The sequence below is a fragment of the Euprymna scolopes genome, chromosome 24 (genome assembly GCF_053919585.1).
Source record: "Euprymna scolopes isolate OS-2025 chromosome 24, ASM5391958v1, whole genome shotgun sequence".
In the NCBI taxonomy this organism is placed as follows: Eukaryota; Metazoa; Mollusca; class Cephalopoda; order Sepiida; family Sepiolidae; genus Euprymna; species Euprymna scolopes.
The window spans coordinates 58,883,110-58,900,303 of NC_136505.1; the positions used below are offsets into that span (position 1 = coordinate 58,883,110).

At 42.8% G+C, this 17,194-nt stretch overlaps 1 protein-coding gene and 1 pseudogene across 6 annotated transcripts in view; one reads left to right on the top strand and one right to left on the bottom strand.

The window, feature by feature from the left end:
• The window catches only part of LOC145246736 (sialin-like), a 254,509-nt gene that overhangs the window by 127,379 nt on the left and 109,936 nt on the right, over positions 1-17,194 (bottom strand). Inside the window, exon 1 of one of the 6 annotated variants that reach the window (XM_080108496.1) lies at positions 3,109-3,131. The exons of the other annotated variants lie outside the window; for them this stretch is intronic. The gene's annotated coding sequence lies outside the window, so the exon portion shown is untranslated. Of the gene's footprint in view, positions 1-3,108; positions 3,132-17,194 lie in introns of those variants that run through there. 6 annotated transcript variants of the gene reach the window in all.
• LOC145246973 (U2 spliceosomal RNA) lies at positions 8,483-8,636 on the top strand (annotated as a pseudogene).

Below are 17,194 nucleotides of genomic sequence, written 5' to 3' on the forward strand. Positions count from 1 at the left end.
GTCTTAAAATTATATTATTAACTATTGTCTTAAAATTATATTATTAACTATTGTCTTAAAATTATATTATACTATTGTCTTAAAATTATATTATACTATTGTCTTAAAATTATATTATACTATTGTCTTAAAATTATATTATTAACTATTGTCTTAAAATTATATTATTAACTATTGTCTTAAAATTATATTATTAACTATTGTCTTAAAATTATATTATACTATTGTCTTAAAATTATATTATACTATTGTCTTAAAATTATATTATACTATTGTCTTAAAATTATATTATTAACTATTGTCTTAAAATTATTCAGAACGGCTTTCGGAATAAACACCTTTCGCAGGTAAATCTTCAGTTGGACAACAAGGCCATTTTTTTTTTTTTACTTTTTAAATAAAAATTCGCTTTTAATGTCCATGGCGGTCCAACGTGCGCATGCCCCTCAACTCATGTATGTGCGTATATATTTGACCCCCCCTCAAAAAAAAACAAAACAAAGCAAAAAAACAAAAAAAAAAACAAAGCAAAAAAAAAAACAAAAAAAAAAACTAGCATCAACATTTTGATTTGATCTATCTTCTCTGTTTGAGATGTTAAGCTCTTTCTTTCCTCGACATCAACAGTGCATATGTAAAATAACTTTTTTTTTATTTACATTATGCGATCTACCCTCCGAGACCAACAGCTGGTCCGATTCCCTACTCACTGCTTCCTCAGAAGATACCATTCTTTGCTGGACGTTTTTCGCTTTGTTCATTTCTTTTCATAATTTTTTTTTTTTTTTTGGGGGGGGGGGATTTTCATCATAAACTAGGCGATCCCGGTTGAAAATCTACGTGCTGCCTTATAACGTTAGAATTTATTTATTTTTTTACTCTTTCTGAAACCAAACAAAGCATATAGCCACATAGGACGTAAGGGCATATAACTTTTTTTTTTTTTTTTTTTACATCATGCCTGTTCATATTACATTTAAACGTCTACACTGCATAGTTCTATTTAAGCATATTTTCTATTCATTTTCTTTGAAGATTGTAATGCTGGGTATGAGGCAGCTAAACCAGCTGCCAACATTGCCCTGCTTTTTATTGAAACCAACCGAGAGCTCTTTTTAGTATCCTTGTTGTTCCCTCAAGTGCAATTGTCTGGATTTCTTTTGCACTTGGTTCACCAGGAATACTAGTTAGGTAGGACTTCAGGTTCTTCTTCATAAGCCCTGTGGCACCTATAATAACTGGTATGATTGATATCTCTCTAAGATTCCAGTTTCTTTTCATGATAATATTTTATCGTTATTTTCTGTCTGAGCTCCAATCTCTGCCCCGACTTTCACGAAAAACACTCGTCTAGCATAAACCACTATCAATAATTTCCCCCCACTCTTTATCTGTGCCAAAACCTACACGCAAATCCCATGTTTTCTTGTATGATAATACACGAGACCTTGATATCTGTTTCTCTCCTTCAGCTCCGTTCAGACCGCCATCATTAGGGAGACTCATTTCAACCAAGGTTGCCACTCTTTCTGACTTATTCCATATAACTATGTCGGGTTTCACAACAGCATTTTCAAGGTAGGTCGCTGTAGGGATAACATAGTCGTAATGTATGCTATATAAGTCATTTCCAACTGTTCTTTCAGGACTTGCTGCTACATTGTGCATAATTTTGTGGCATTTGAGATGGAAAGTTCTAACACACACGCACGCGCATACTATTTCTATGAACAGTGTAATCTCCTAAATCAATAAATTTTTCATTGTGAATTCTGGAATATATACTCCAGGTAACACCAGAATTCTGGAATATATATTGCAGGCAACACAGTGGTGAGTAACATGTGCACATTACTTTTTTTTTATGTAAATGTTACAATTTAAGAGTGCATGTATGTATATATCTCATAAATTTTAGAATATATATTCTCGGAAACCCGGTGAGTAATATCGTCACATTATTTTATTATTTTTTGTAAATTTTACTATTTAGAGGATACGCCTACCAAAACTAGAAGCCGCACCAGAAAAACCTACAATCATTTTTAAGTTATATTAAGTAATACATTTTTAAAGGAATCGGTGCTTGCACGTGCGCGTCAATACTATGCATGTGCTTCATAAAAATCATAAACTATTAAACTTATTAAGATTTATGAAATATATATTCTAGGGAGCAGAATGAGTAATATGGATATGTTACTTATTTATTCATTTTTTTACAAAGGAGTCACCATTTATCAAGGCCCGACGACCACTCGAGGATAAGGATTAATAAGCGTACAGTGATGGAAATTGAATAGAAATTGGCTATTTAAGGAGACAGTTCAACAAGATTTATTTAGTAAATTTATCGGAATGCTATCGAAAATCTACCATACCCCAAAGGAAGAAAATACATTTAAAGAGTAAACTAAACTTATATTTATTGGTTATACCGGTCCTAGAATAGGTATTTAGCTAACTAATTTATACACTCATATGCATACACGTACATACATATATACACATACATACGTATTAATAAAACAACTTTAATATTAGTGGAAGAAGAGAGAGAGAGGAAGAGTAGGAAGAAAGTGAGAGAGGAGGGAATTTGAGGAGAGAGATAGGGGGGAGTTGTAGAAGAGAGAGAGAGGGAGGGAGTGGGAATGGGACAAGAAGGAGAGATAGAGAGTGGGAGAAAGAAATGGAGAGTGGGAGAAGAGAAAGAGGTGTGCGAAAAGAGAGAGAAAGAGAGGAGTGGAAAAATAGAGAGAGGGACAGTAGAAGAAGAAAGAGAGAGAGGAGTTGGAGGAGTAGAAAAGAGAGAAAGGAGAGTGGAAGAAGACAGAAAGAGGAAGAGAGAATTGGGAGAAGTGAGAGGAACTGGGAAAAGAGAAAGCGAAAGAGTTGGTAAAGAGAAAGAGTAGAGAAGAGAGAGAAGGGACAAGAGAGCGAGGCGTGTGTGTGTGTGTGAGAGAGGGAGAGGGAGAGAGAGAGAGAGAGAGGCCAGAGAAAAAGTTAAAATATTAACGATTATCATGAAGAAATATATTTACAACAACTGATCCAACGGGTTACGGAGGGTCTAGTATATTAGTATATTAATAAAAGGGCGAATCTTACTTGTTATCTTGCTTGTTTGCGGAGACAGTAAAACAATTCACTATAAATATTTATTTTAAAATTGGTGACGTCATAAAGGATGAACAGTAGTTGCCAAAAGTAATATGACGTCATAAAAGATGAAAAGTAGTTGCCGAAAGCAAGTGACGACAGAAGGAATGAATTGTATTTGCCAAAAGCTCTGGACGAGTATATTTGTTTGAAATTGTTGCAATATTTCTGATTCAGAATGGGGTAGTTATTTAAATTGCTACCCACATCAGCAATATTTGGCACAAGACCGGGAAAGTGGGGAACTAAGCAGGCTCCCCTAAAGGAGGGGAACTCCTGCAATTGTAAAAATTGCCTGAGTAACCCCGTCGGCCCCTCACCTGTCGGGCTGAGTGTCAAGAACGGATCCTTGACGAGTACTACTACCATGTCTCCCTGCAGCCGAAGCCGCTAGGAAACACATCCCATTCATCCAAGATGAAGAATGGGGTATATATTTAAATGCTGCCCACATCAGCATTATGTGGCACAAGGCCGGAAAGTGGGAACCCCGCAGGCTCCTCTAAAGAAGAGGCACTCCTGCAATTTAAACAATTGCCTGAGTAACCTCGTCGGCATTCCCCGGTCGGGGCGCCTCAGACAGCAAGCAATAAACTTGCCCCACCGGAAAGCCCGGTGGCAAGGCCTGGGAAGGTGCACCTCATAGGTATTACCCAGGCGGCGTACCTCAGTCCAACAGGTGCTGGGCCGGTTCCCGGCCCCTCATCTGTCGGGCTGAGTGTCAAGGGACGAATCCTTGACTTGTACTACCCTGTCTCCATGCAGCCGAAGCCGCTAGGAGACACATCCCATTCATTCAAGATGAAGAATGAGGTATGATCCCATACAGTAGGGCGATTCTATTCATAAACGATGCTGCTAGGAACTGATGAATCGAATTAATTCACGTTCTGCTACCAACCAATCAGAAACCAGAATTGCTCCATAAATATTAAACTTTTTCTGTAGCAATTTCGCATGTTTTTTCCGTCTCGACACGGTAAGAATATTTAACTCTGTGGAACTGTCTATTGCAAACCAGTCACCTCTCAGGACTTGTGTGTAACAACGAACCATCGGAAACTGTTCTGTCTACTGCAAACCAGTCACCTCTCAAAACTTGTTTAGAACAACGAACCATCGGAAACTGTTCTGAAACTAAACATGGCTTACACTTCTAGAGGTTATGGGTCTAGCGTGCGTCTTTATTTCGATGGATCCGAATCAAAATTCGAATTGTGGCAAGTTAAATTTCTAGGATATCTACGAATCCAAAAGCTACACAAAGTACTTCAAACAACCCGAAAACAGAAACGACCCCGACTTCATTGAAAAAAAACGCAACTGTCTTTGCGGAATTAATGCAGTGTTTAAATGACCGAAGTCTTTCACTGGTAATGAGAGAAGCCCTGGACGATGGCTGCAAAGCATTGAACAAATTGAGAGAGCATTATTTATCGAAAGGAAAACCCAAAATTATTTCTTTATATACTGAACTGACCTCTCTAAGACGAATGGAAGCCGAAACTATTACTGATTATAAGAGCCGAAACGACTGCAAATTCTTTAAAAATGACTGAAGTTATAAGTGACAGCCTGTTAATTTCCATGGTCCTTAAGGGATTACCGAGTGATTTCAAGCCATTAACCACCGTGATAACCCAGAAAGAAAAACCCATGACTTTTAGCCAATTCAAGGTAGCACTCAGAAGTTACGAAGAAACTGAAAAAATGATCACAGAAAAAACGAATCCACAAATATCATGGAATTTAAAAATACACACATAAAAACACCAAAATTAAATTATACCCATGCCAGGAATAAAAACCGCAACTTTGCCAAAAACAATTTTTCTCCTAAGAAAAGTACAAAAATCATTTGCTATAATTATGGACGACCTAATCACAAGAGTTTCCAATGTAGATACAGTACTCAAAATGGCGACTCCATTAAAAATGTGGAGAGCTCTGTTAGCGAACATACATTTTTATTTTCGTGTACGTTTGATGCTTCAACAAACAATAATAATTTTCTTGTCGATTGTGGGGCCACGGCACATGTGATTACAAAAGAATCTGATTTTATCAATTTTTATCCCAACTTTAAGCCACAAAATCATTTTGTAGAACTAGCTGACGGGAGTCGAGTCAATGATATCGTTTTGAAAAGAGGCGATGCTAAAATCTCGCTAAAGAACAATAAAGGTGAATTGTGTTTCTGTATTCTAGAAAACGCTCTTCTAATCCCAAAATTTAAACAAAATATATTTTCTGTACAAGCTGCCACAAAACAAGGTGCAAATATAAACTTTAGCCCAAATAAATCAAAACTGGTATACCTGAATGGAACTGTATTCGACATTAAAGAAATGGAAGACTATATTATTTAAATAGCGTAGTCCCATCGAAAACCGATGATCTACAGACATGGCATAAAATTCTTGGGCACTGCAATATTCCTGATATCCAAAACTTTGCGACTGTAGTTGATGGAATGCAAATACAAACAGAAAAAAAACTTCAACTGCGACGTCTGTACGCAAGGGAAAATGACAAACTATCAAAGCAAGATACCAAACAAAAAGGCCAAAAAAAATCCTATCAATGGTGCATTGTGACTTGAACGGTCCCGTAGAACAGATGGCCAGAGAACATAGATATGTGTTGAATTTCGTAGATGACCATTCAGGTTTAATAATGGTATAGTTTTTAAAGAACAAATCTGATACCCTGCTAGCAACTAAAAAAATATCTAGCTGACATGTCCCTACGATGAAGTCAAGTGTATTCGCTAGGACAACGGTACGGAATTCACCAATAAAGACTTTGAACTTTTACTAATTAACCATCATATCAGACATGAAAAATCAGCTCCTAGATCGCTACACCAAAACGGGACTGCTGAAAGAGCGTGGCAGACACTTTTTGAAATGGCAAGATGCCTACTCATTGAATCAAAACTCCCCCAAAACCCCTGGACGTACGCACTTATGGCGGCAGCCTATATACGCAACAGGTGTTTTAACAAAACACTATCTAAAACTCCATATGAATCTTTCTGTGGTAAAAAAAAAAAAAAAAAAAAAAAATTAAGCAGAATTCATATATTTGGTTCAACTTGCCTCGCATATATAGACAAAAAGAGTAAATTGAATATTAAAGTCGATAGAGGTATATTTCTTGGATACGATAAAAACAGCCCAGCCAATTTAGTATTTTTTCCAGAGAAAAATAAAATAAAAAGAATCCGATGTGTAAAATTCACACACACGTTTAATTTTACAGACGAAAACCCGTGATATGAAGAAGATGAAATTATATTCCCTCAAATAATTAAAACAAACGAAGACAATAAAAATGACGGAGACAAGAGTACCCATGATGATGATGATGATGATGATGATAAAGTCGACAGATATCCCAAAAGAAATAGAAGGCGACCCGATTTTTTTTGTGGTCGACCGTAGAAAAGATTATCAAATCGACTATTGCTATTCAACCTTTACGATGAAGAAACCCGGGTCTACTGCCTGCGCTGCCACGAAGACATGAGAGAAACAGCCCGTCATGCCTTTTTCCGCTGCGGCAGACTCAAGACCCTCTTACGGTACGTCAACGAGGTAACGGCTCGCATTGATGCCAAGCGCTGGCTTGAACTCGACGAATCATATTTTGTGGAGAACATTGATCCGCCGCTGCCTAGGGAGAAAATGGTTTTTCTAGCGATACTAGCAGTAGCAAGGATGATCATATGGATCACACGCCTCAAGCGAGTCCGTGAAGGGATATCTGTTCTGGATCGGGATCTGATCGGCTACTTTAAACATCTGCTTAAAGTAAAGATCAGATGCGATTGGAAGAGGTTGCCTCGAGTGGCCTTTGACAAGAGGTGGGTGCATGACGCTAGCTTGTGCATCCAAAGAGGCGCCAAGTTTGTAATTCGTGTTACCACCATAGGCATGGCACATGCGGTACTGGGTCCTACGGAGCCCATCCCGCTAGGTTAGACAAATAAAAAGTAAAGAGACTCTTGACTGCTGGTACAAATGAGATCCTGTCCCCCGATTGTTTGTTTTTTGGCAATAGAGAATCTTCCGAGGCTACCCTACCACTACCCCCCATCTTTTTGGTTTTATCTCCCCCTGGTCAACCCCTGCTCGAAGGTCGCCGCCTAATATATTTCCCTTTTTTGTTTTTAAAAATCTATTTATTTTACTCCCTACATCTGATATGAATTCTTCCCAATCCCCATTAGGGATCTCCCCGTTTGTTTTCGGTGCCCCGGAAAACAGTAGGCGATCTAACTACTTAGATTAGCTCAGGGAGGGACCTTACTAACAATGCACTAGGCAATTTTATTTTTTGTACATTTTTTCTAGATTTCCCACTCCCCCAACACGAACTGGTTTTCTTCCAAATTCAAGAACTTTTTATTTTCCAAGGAATTGAACCTTTTTTCACACACACACACACACACACACACACACACACACACACACACACACACACACACACACACACACACACACACACAATATATATCCTTTTTGCAAAAACGCTGGGGTTTTCATTAGTTAGCTTTAGATTCCACAGAGTGAATGAGGTATTGTGGTAAATGTTGCCAGTGAAGAGTAAAGTCGCCAAAGACTCCAATTTTTACTTTAGTTACAAAGACCCTGCAACACTCCCCTCCCCAGATCTTATAGGGCATTGCGCCTAAATTTGTTTTGTCTTTTGGAGATTTTACTTTTTTTAAATTTTTAAATTTTATATTGGAATCTTTTTAATTGTAATTTTTTCTTTAAACGAAATAAATTAAATATAAAGATCAAAGTGTAGTATCTTTCCAGCAGATACTGCAAGCAAAGACCATATGTGGGGGAAACCCCACATATAAGACCTTTGTCAATGTAGGGGCAACCCTTCATACCAATTGTCACTATCCAGCTCCCCGACTCCCCGGGGAGTTGGTCCCCATTTTCCCTTCACTTCTTACATTAAAAATCGGCCTTGTGCCTAATTTGTTCGGAGGGGTAGCAAATAAATACCAACCCCACATATAAGACCTTTGTCAATGTAGGGGCAACCCTTCATACCAATTGTCACTATCCAGCTCCCCTACTCCCCGGGGAGCTGATTCCCATTTCCCCTTCACTCCTCACATTAAAAATTGGCCTTGCGCCTAATTTGCTAGGTGGGGAAGCAAATAAATACCAACCCTTCATATCAATTATCACTATCCAACTCCCCTACTCGCCGGGGAGTTGGTCCCCATTTCCCCCTTCACTTCTCACATTAAAAATTGGCCTCGTGTCTAATTTGCTCGGTGGAGGAGCAAATAAATACCCTTTTCTTGGCCTTTTGGCCAAGATCAAAGTGTAGTATCTGTTCTTCAGATGCTGCAAGCTATGACTAGCAAAGACCAGATGTGGGGGCAACCCCACATGCCTGACCTTTAACCAGCTCCCATTTCCCACCTCTCGGGAGCTGGTCCCCTTTTTCCATTCCCCCTCCCTTCACTCCTCACATTAAAAATCGGCCTTGTGCCTAATTTGCTCGGTGGGGGAGCAAATAAATACCATCTGTTCTCCCAGATTCCTCATTTTTGATTTTTTTCAAGAGGTTCGCCACTTGATACACCAGTCAAGTTTAAGGCTTTCACTTTGGTTACTTTTGTGACTTTACTAACCTTTGTTAGTGGGACCGACACCCTCTTTGGGGAGTCTGGACCGTTTTCGCTCCCCCAGGACAGACGCCATTGTGTGATAGTCTGGACCCGAAAACCAATCCCTTCTTTAGGAGTTTGCTGTTTTCGGGACCGACAACACTTTCTTTGGTAGACGCGACCTGGTCGGGTTAGCTTTAGTTTGTTGGGTACTTCGTTTCCTCCTCTCCTCTGAGGTTGAAATGGTCTATTCTCTCCTCTCTTAATTGCCTGAGCAGCACTCTGACCTGCCAGGCCCAAAACTGTCTTCCTTCACTGCTCTCCCAGTGGATTGAGCAGACCGGGTTCACTTTCTCACTTCATTGGGGTTGTTTGTGGGTAGAGTGACGTGGGTAGGGCGGGTGTTTTGTTTCTGCTCCCCTCTCTGGGCAGAGATGTCTATCCCCTCTCTCTCTTAATTGCGATGCGATACTGACCCGCTAGCACACACTGCATCTTCCTTGGCTGCTCTCCCCCCTTGTGGGGAATCTGAGCTGACATATCCGACATCCCCGTGAGGGGAGGTCAATCCACTTTCTCTCTTTTCTCCCCCCGCTACACTTTATTCTGCGTCAGCTGCCGGTGCAGTTTTTCCGCACGATGGCAGGAATAAGCTGTATATCACCCCAGATGCACCACATCGCCCCTCTCGAGTACTCCCCATCAGAGGGAGCACCTCCCACGAGGGATGAAGAGGAGGAGAAGGCCAGGGTAGGGTCGCAGCCTGCGGCGACCCAAGCAACGCCAACCCAGCCCCCTGCAACCAACCCATCCCGCTGCTCCCCACGAGGGCCACTCCCCAGCCCGGGGAGTCAAAGAAGCGGCTGACGAGGGAACGAGGCCAAACTCGGTGGTACACACCCAGCGACACCGGTTCCATCTCAATCCTCATCGGTCAGAGCAAACACTCCTGCTCAAGCTCCCCAAGAGGACTAAGATGAAACGGAAGACACCGGAAAAATGGCTGACGAGGGAACAAGGCACCTGGCAGGTGGTACACACCCAGCGACACCTGTTCCCCCTTAATCCTCATCGGCCAGTGAAGACCTCACCACTCCTGCTCCCCAAGAGGACAACCTCTCGGCAGAAGGGCAAAGAGAAGCTGGAGATGAGGAGACCAAAGACGACACTGATGGACCACAGCCTGTGGCACCACCGGTCTCCCAACCCCTTTCCGGTCACCCAACACCAGCTCCCCGACACCAGAAATGGAGGAAGACGAGGATGGTGTTGCCTGCAGAACCAGAGCTCTGTTCAGAGACACCCTAGCATCACTCAAGATTCTCGGGATGGGTGAATACAGGGCAACTTCACCGCCCAAAGCCTCCCTAAACACGCCAACTCCACCTAAAGTCCCCAAAGGCAACCCTTCGACGACCAAGCCTGTGGAAAAGAAACCCACTCTACAATCTCCGGGCAAAACCAAGGGAAGGGGCAAGAGATTGAGCCACAACTAGTGCACGGCACCCCAGGAAGACTGGCCAAGCCTAACCCCAAACAAGGCAACTAAACAGCAGCAGCCACAACAGCAGAAAAAGAAACAGCGGCCACTCCTCGCCCCAGTCTGTCCAACGCCAAACAGGATGGATCAGCGACATGGGGTCCACAGAACCAGGAGCAGATGACACCTGAAGAGTACAAAGAACTCTTCAACTCAACTTACAAGGCCGTCACAGATGGAATAAACATGCAACTTCTTCCAGGACAAATCGAAGAGCTGGAGAAGAAAGTTCTCTCCCTGGTCACCTCTGACCTTAAGACCAGGAGCTTAACAGGTGTCGACAAAGACACCATAGTGGAACTCCTCATCGGACTGAACATACCGGTCAGCTATGTATGCAGGAGAAGTTTTGCCATTAGAGACATCCTGCTTCCCAGTCAAGAAGAGGCAAAAAGACTGGTCGAGACCGACCACAGAACCAGAAATATTCGGCGCCAGCCAGTATATTTGAATAAAAGAATCGCCTCGGTCTCTGTCTTAAATGTCCTGTGCTACATGACCGGAAGGGAGCTCAGGCCATAATGAGCCAGTACGGCGACATGGAAGCTGTCATCCCATCTCGCGGTCAACGCAACGTGATGACCGGGGACTACAAAGTCCGAATGCTCCTGGACAAGGTCGAATTCGACACCCTTCCGGCAATGCTCAAGTTTGGGGACTGGACCATGACCCTGATCGTGCAGGGGAGAAGGCTGCACTGCTGGCACTGTCAGCAAATGGGACACATGGCAAAGGACTGTCCCAAAAAACAACCAGCCAGAGCCCCGGGAAAAGCCCCCACCAAAGCACCGGCCAAAACTCCAGCAGAAGCCCAAGCCTCAACACAAGTCACAGCCTCAGCCACAGTAAACGCCGGTCCAGTAGCAGACCCAACCAAATTCAAGAATGTTCCCTTGTTGGCCACTTTCATTAGGGTCAACAAGGATGCTAGGACTGAAGCCCTCTGGGCTATGATAGATGTAGCAAAGGATGCTATCCTAGGCCAGCAGCTGGTGGATAGGGAGCATCCTTCACTGAACAATTTCATACACAAATGCGAGGGAAGAATCCCTGTTTATGCTCACCCCTCCTTTTACAGGGCACTCAAACTCACTTTCTCCCTGGACGTGGAAGGTGTGGTCAAGGATGGATTACCCTCTCCAGACTTACTCACTGGAAGCCTTGGGCAGGCCTGCTACGTCCTCACCCCCGAAGATTTCAGGCCCGTGTGTGACACTGAATAAGGTAGGTGACCATGTCTTTAAACTTGTCAAAGCAAGGCCGCGCGCATGCTGAGAAATCTTGTGTCCCTCAAGGTAGATATTACCGCTATGCAGGAGACCCACTCTATTTGTGACGGAGATCGTCAGGTTCTGGTGAGCGATTACGAGGTTTACTCAGCATACGGCAATACTTACAGTCATGGAATCTCCTTGCTAGTAAATTGCACCCTATCAGTGTCTGTGAATGTTATTCATGCGGACGAGGACGGGCGGGTGATTGTCGTCGATGTTGCCGTTAATAGCAGTGTGTTTCGGATAGTTGCAGTTTATGCACCTAATTCCACGGTGGAGAGGGCTTCCTTCTCTTGGTGGGTGGAGGGCTTTATAGATGATCCAGAGAAGGTAGTCTTAATGGGTGATTGGAATGCCATCCTTGATCCCAAGATAGATAAGGTCGGAGGACTAGCGGGTCGGTGTGGTGTGACAGCAGTCTGTCTGACCTGATGACTTCGTGCGACCTGGTTGACAGATTTTGCCTGGATCACCCGGAGCGGGAGATGTGGACGTGGCATCCTAATGCGCCTTCCCATCCAAGTACCTACTTGGATCGGATGCTAGTTAGAAGAAGCGATGTAGACCTCCTATCTTGCCCCATGTTTCACTTTTTAGGACACTCGGACCATAAACTAGTTATGGCCCATTTGAACTTGAGCTCTAGGCCTAAACTGGCTGGATACTAGAAGTTCAACAGCACCTTGGAGCTGGAGGACTACTGGTTGAAGGTTACAGAATTAATCCAGCAGGCATTAGTGGGGGCGGTTAGTCTCAGCTAAGATTAGATGCTTCTCGGTCCGGTACAGTCAACGGCTCGCGCTAGATAAGGCTAAGGCCAAGAAGTATATAGAGAATAGGCTGACCCGGGCGGTGGAGAGGGGGACCTCCTAGAGATAGTGCTAGCTAAACAAGACCTCAACCGCTTGGCTAGTGAGCGGTACGAGGGCCAGGTAGGGCTAGGTTAATGAAAGTCTCAAATGAGGCTGTTAATGTTGACGCTGTTGTGTAAGGCTGCTCTAAGGCGCGGCTCGAACGGCTATTCGAAAAGTAAACAACCTGGAAGGGCATACTCTCGCTTTGACGCAGGAGATCTGCAAGGGGTTTCGGGAGCATCTATCAGAGTGCTTTACCCAACTACCCAGACTCAGGGTTGAAGAGTTTGGCAGCTATTTGGCCGACTCGCCCCGCCTCATGGCGGCTTGAGCAGCTAGCTGTGATGGTCTTGTCGCGGAACATGAGATCATTACTGTGTTGAAGCAGGTCGGTTGCAACAAATCCCTGGGGCTTGATGGTCTACCCTACGAATTCTACTTGAGGATGTCGCCCATGTTGATCCCTATTCTGAAGGATATGTTCAACCATTGGTTTGTCCAGGATTCCATCCCTGGGCAGGTGACCAAGGGAGTGATCACATTGCCGAGGAAAGGTCAATGGCATGGTAAGGAGGAAGATTTAGACGATTTCAGGCCCTTGACTCTGCTTAACACAGAGTTAAAGATTTTGGCCAAGGTTCTTTACGAATCGCTTGCAGGTTGTCATCACTGACTTGATCGAACCAGACCAGAATTATGCTGTGAAGGGGAGATCGATTCAGGACAATCTTCATTTGATCCGCATGATCATAGAGGAGACAGAAGATGATGCAGAGGCTGCACTGATCAGTTTGGATCAGTCCAAGGCTTTCGATAGGGTGGACCATCGGTTCCTGGGATCTGTGCTAGAGGCTGCCGGTTTTAATCCGGACTTCCGCAAGTGGATCTTTGTACTGTATGATAGGCCGACGATAGCGGTGCAGATCAAGGATAAGCTGTCGGAGTCATTTGCCGTCTCTCGGTCGGTGCGACAGGGTTGTCCGCTGTCGCCTCTCTTGTACATCCTGGCGTTGGAACCTCTCCTTCGCAAGTTAAGGGACGAGGCGACTACACCAATCCTGTGTGGGATAGCTCTTCCTGGAGGCACACAAGCCAGGGTTTCCGCGTTCGCCGATGACGTCACTGTGTTCGGATCTTGCCCCACAGACATTCAAGCAGTCACTGAGGCACTTGCTCGATATGAAGTAGTTACAGGGGCCGTCTTCAATCGCAGTAAATCGGTGGGTCTGTGGTTGCGTGCCTGGACTGGAGTAAATTTGCTTCCAGGCATCTTCAGTTGGACCGACGGCCCGGTCCGGATCCTCGGTGTGTGGTTCGGACCAGGGCTCCAGCTGGAGAAAAACTGGTCGGAAGTAGAGATCAAGGTCAAATCCAATGTCAAGACTTGGGTTCGAAGGAAATTTCCGTAAAGGGTCGAGCAGAGGCGTGTGCTACATATTGTCTTCCCAGTCATCCTTTACCGTCTGTCTGTACTTCCCCTCTCTGCAAAACGCCGAATCAGCTTACAGGAGCACCTCGACTCACTCTTGTGGAACGAGGGTAAGCATTATGTTTGTAGAGATTTCTGTGTTCGAAATCTGAGCGAGGGAGGTTTGGGACAGCCTGATCTCCTGCGTCACAAGCACGCAGAAAGGTTGGCCTTCTTGAGCCGTTCACTGTATGTAGACGTTCCATGGTTCACTGCGGTTGGAAGCTAGTTTTCTAATCTCACACCTAACCCCTCGGTCGAAGCTCGGCTGCGACCAAGGGGGGAAAAAACATTCTACGCCAAATGCCGGTCCCCACTTAGAGCGTTGCCAGGGACCAGTGTCCTCAAACAGTCTAGGAACAGGCTTTATCGGGAGCTAGCAGGGCGTAACAAAAAGGAACTGCTAGTGAAGCGGATGTCGTTGGAGGAGGTCCGCTCGCAGTGAAGTTGGGCGCCGGGATGGGACTTTCTTACCAACTCTGAATTTTGCCTCACCTGGCGACTTGTCCAGAACGCACTGCCCCTCTTTGACGAACTTCACTTGCACAAAGGAGAGACCCGGGTCTATTGCCTGCACTGCGATGAAGACAGAGAAACAGTTGGTTATGCTTTTTTCCACTGCAGCAGGCTTAAGACACTACTAGGGTACGTCAATGAGGTGGCGGCTCGCATCGATGGCAAGTGCCTGCTTGAACTCGACGAGTCTTATTTTGTGGAGAACATTGATCCGCCGCTGCCTAGGGAGAAAAGAATGTTTTTTCTGGCGATCCTAGCAGTAGCGAGAATGGTCATATGGATCACATGCCTCAAGCGAGTCCGTGAAGGGATATCTGTTCTGGATCGGGATCTGATCGTCTACTTTAAACATCTGCTTAAAGTAAAGATCAGATGCGATTGGAAGAGGTTGCCTCGAGTTGTCTTTGACAGGAGGTGGGTGCATGACACTAGCTTGTGCATCCGATGAGGGTCCAAGTTTGAATTCGTGTTACCACCATAGGCATGGCACACGCGGTTCTGGGTCCTACGGAACCCATTCTGCTAGGTTAGCAATAGAAAATTAAAGAGACTCTTGACTAGTGGTACAAATGAGATCCGGTCCCCCAATTGTTTGTTTTGGCACTAGAGAACCTTCCGAGGCTACCCTACCACTACCATCCCCTTTTGTTTTGTCACCCCTGGTCAACACTTACTCGGAGGTCGCCTTCTACCCCCCCTTTTTTTTATGTTTTATTCCCCCCCCCCACAATACCTGATAAGAATCCACCCCAATCCCAACTAGGAATCTCCCCACTTGTTTACGGTGCCCCGGAAAACAGTAGGCAATCTAACTACTTATATTAGCTCAGGGAGGGACCTTACTAACAATGCACTAGGCAATTTTATTTGGTCATTTTTTCTAGGTTGTTTTCCCCCACTCCCCAACACGAAGTATTCGTTACCAAATTAAGAACTTTTATTTTTCCAATGCATTAAACTACTTTTCTCTCTCTCTCTCACTCACACACACACACACACACACACACACACAAAAAAAAAAAGAATTGTAAATATATGCTTTTTGCTTAAACGCCGGGAATTCATTAGTTAGCTTTAGATTCCACAGAGTGAATGATGTATTGTGGTAAATGTTGCCAGTCAAGAGTAAGTCGTCAAGACTCCATTTTTACTTTAGTTACAAAGACCCTGTAACTCTCCCCTCCCCAGATCTTATAGGGCCTTGTGTTTAAATTTGTTTTGTCTTTTGGAGATTTTACTTTTTAAATTTTATATTGACATTTTTTTTTTTAAATTGTAATTTTATCTTTAAATGGAATAAATTAAATATGAAGATCAAAGTGTAGTATCTGTTCTCACTACATGCTGTACTTATGTTTGTAACTTTTCCTTGGCCACATAGCTAATATAACGTTTCAAATTTCCTAAATCAAATAATTTTTGTGATATAAAGTGGGTGATCACTTTTCTTTATTAATTTAATGTAAAATGATCACCCACTTTAAAACCAGTCAGTCTCAAAGCCATTCAAGTCATTCTCCAGATCATTCAAGTTGTTTTTGAAGGATTTCAGTTATTTTTTAAGCATTCAAGTCATTCTTAAGGTCATTCAATTCATCCTTAAGTTCATTAAAGTCATTCTAAGTCATTTACTTTTTATTTAAGTCATTTCAGCCCATTTTTCGGTCATTTTAGTTTATCTTTAAGAACTTCATGTCAATCCTACATTCACACATTACACGACAGCACGCGACTAATGGCTATCGGCCTTGTTCTTAGTGACCCTGGTTCTCAATATTTGCATTAAAAAAAAATATAAATAACATTTCTTGCGCTGATGTTTTAACATTCATAAATAATTGTTTTAGCGCTGTAGGTATTTTACAAGTTATATTTAAACTTTAATCAGTAGTGCGGTGTGAGTTCGAGCACTATTATAATGGAAGAAAACTCCCGTTTTGTTTAAACAAGGTCGTTTTCGAGTCAACATAGATGAGAATATTGCCGAACAATATGAATAATGCTTTAATAAAAGTTATAAATTAATCATGTTGATATGTTTAAGTAATAACCATATGCATAAAATGAATCACAGTAGTTTTAATGTCCTCTTCTACAAATCGGCTAAAGCATCAGACCGACCTGATATATTCCTTTGTAAACAGGAGCCGTGACTGCTGGCTGCTGATGCTTTGTTAACCATCTTGTTTAACGATCTTGTTTTTAATCGACTTATTTATTTTACGGAATTGTACATTTGTTACATGTAACTTACCCTATTTTTTTTCCTCACCCCGTTTTCCATCTTATTTTAGTCGACTGAATTTCCGCTATGGTTCACTTCTTTACTGTGTGTGTGTCTGTGTGTGTGTGTGTGTTTGAGCTATGATTAAGCTCTTGTTCTTTTTTTTTATATAGAAATCGAGATCAAGAACAAAAAAACTAGCTTGCTGTAAATATTAGATGGATAGATTCCTACACAGAAAACATCAATTCTTCCTCGTTTGTCAGAAATATCACTCATGAAATGTGTGGATTAAATGATAAAATAAAGAAAGTGGGTTAATAGGCTACCGAAAGTAAAACCAGGATTACTTTCTACTATCTTTAAATACCTTCTTACCACCTCTCACAAAAAAGGCGTCGCTAGTTCTTTCCTATCGTTATTTTCATAAGTGCTCGACTGAGCTTCAGTCTATGTCCGTCCATATAAAATATTAACGAAAAAACTGCTAGTTACAATCACTATCAATAATTTCC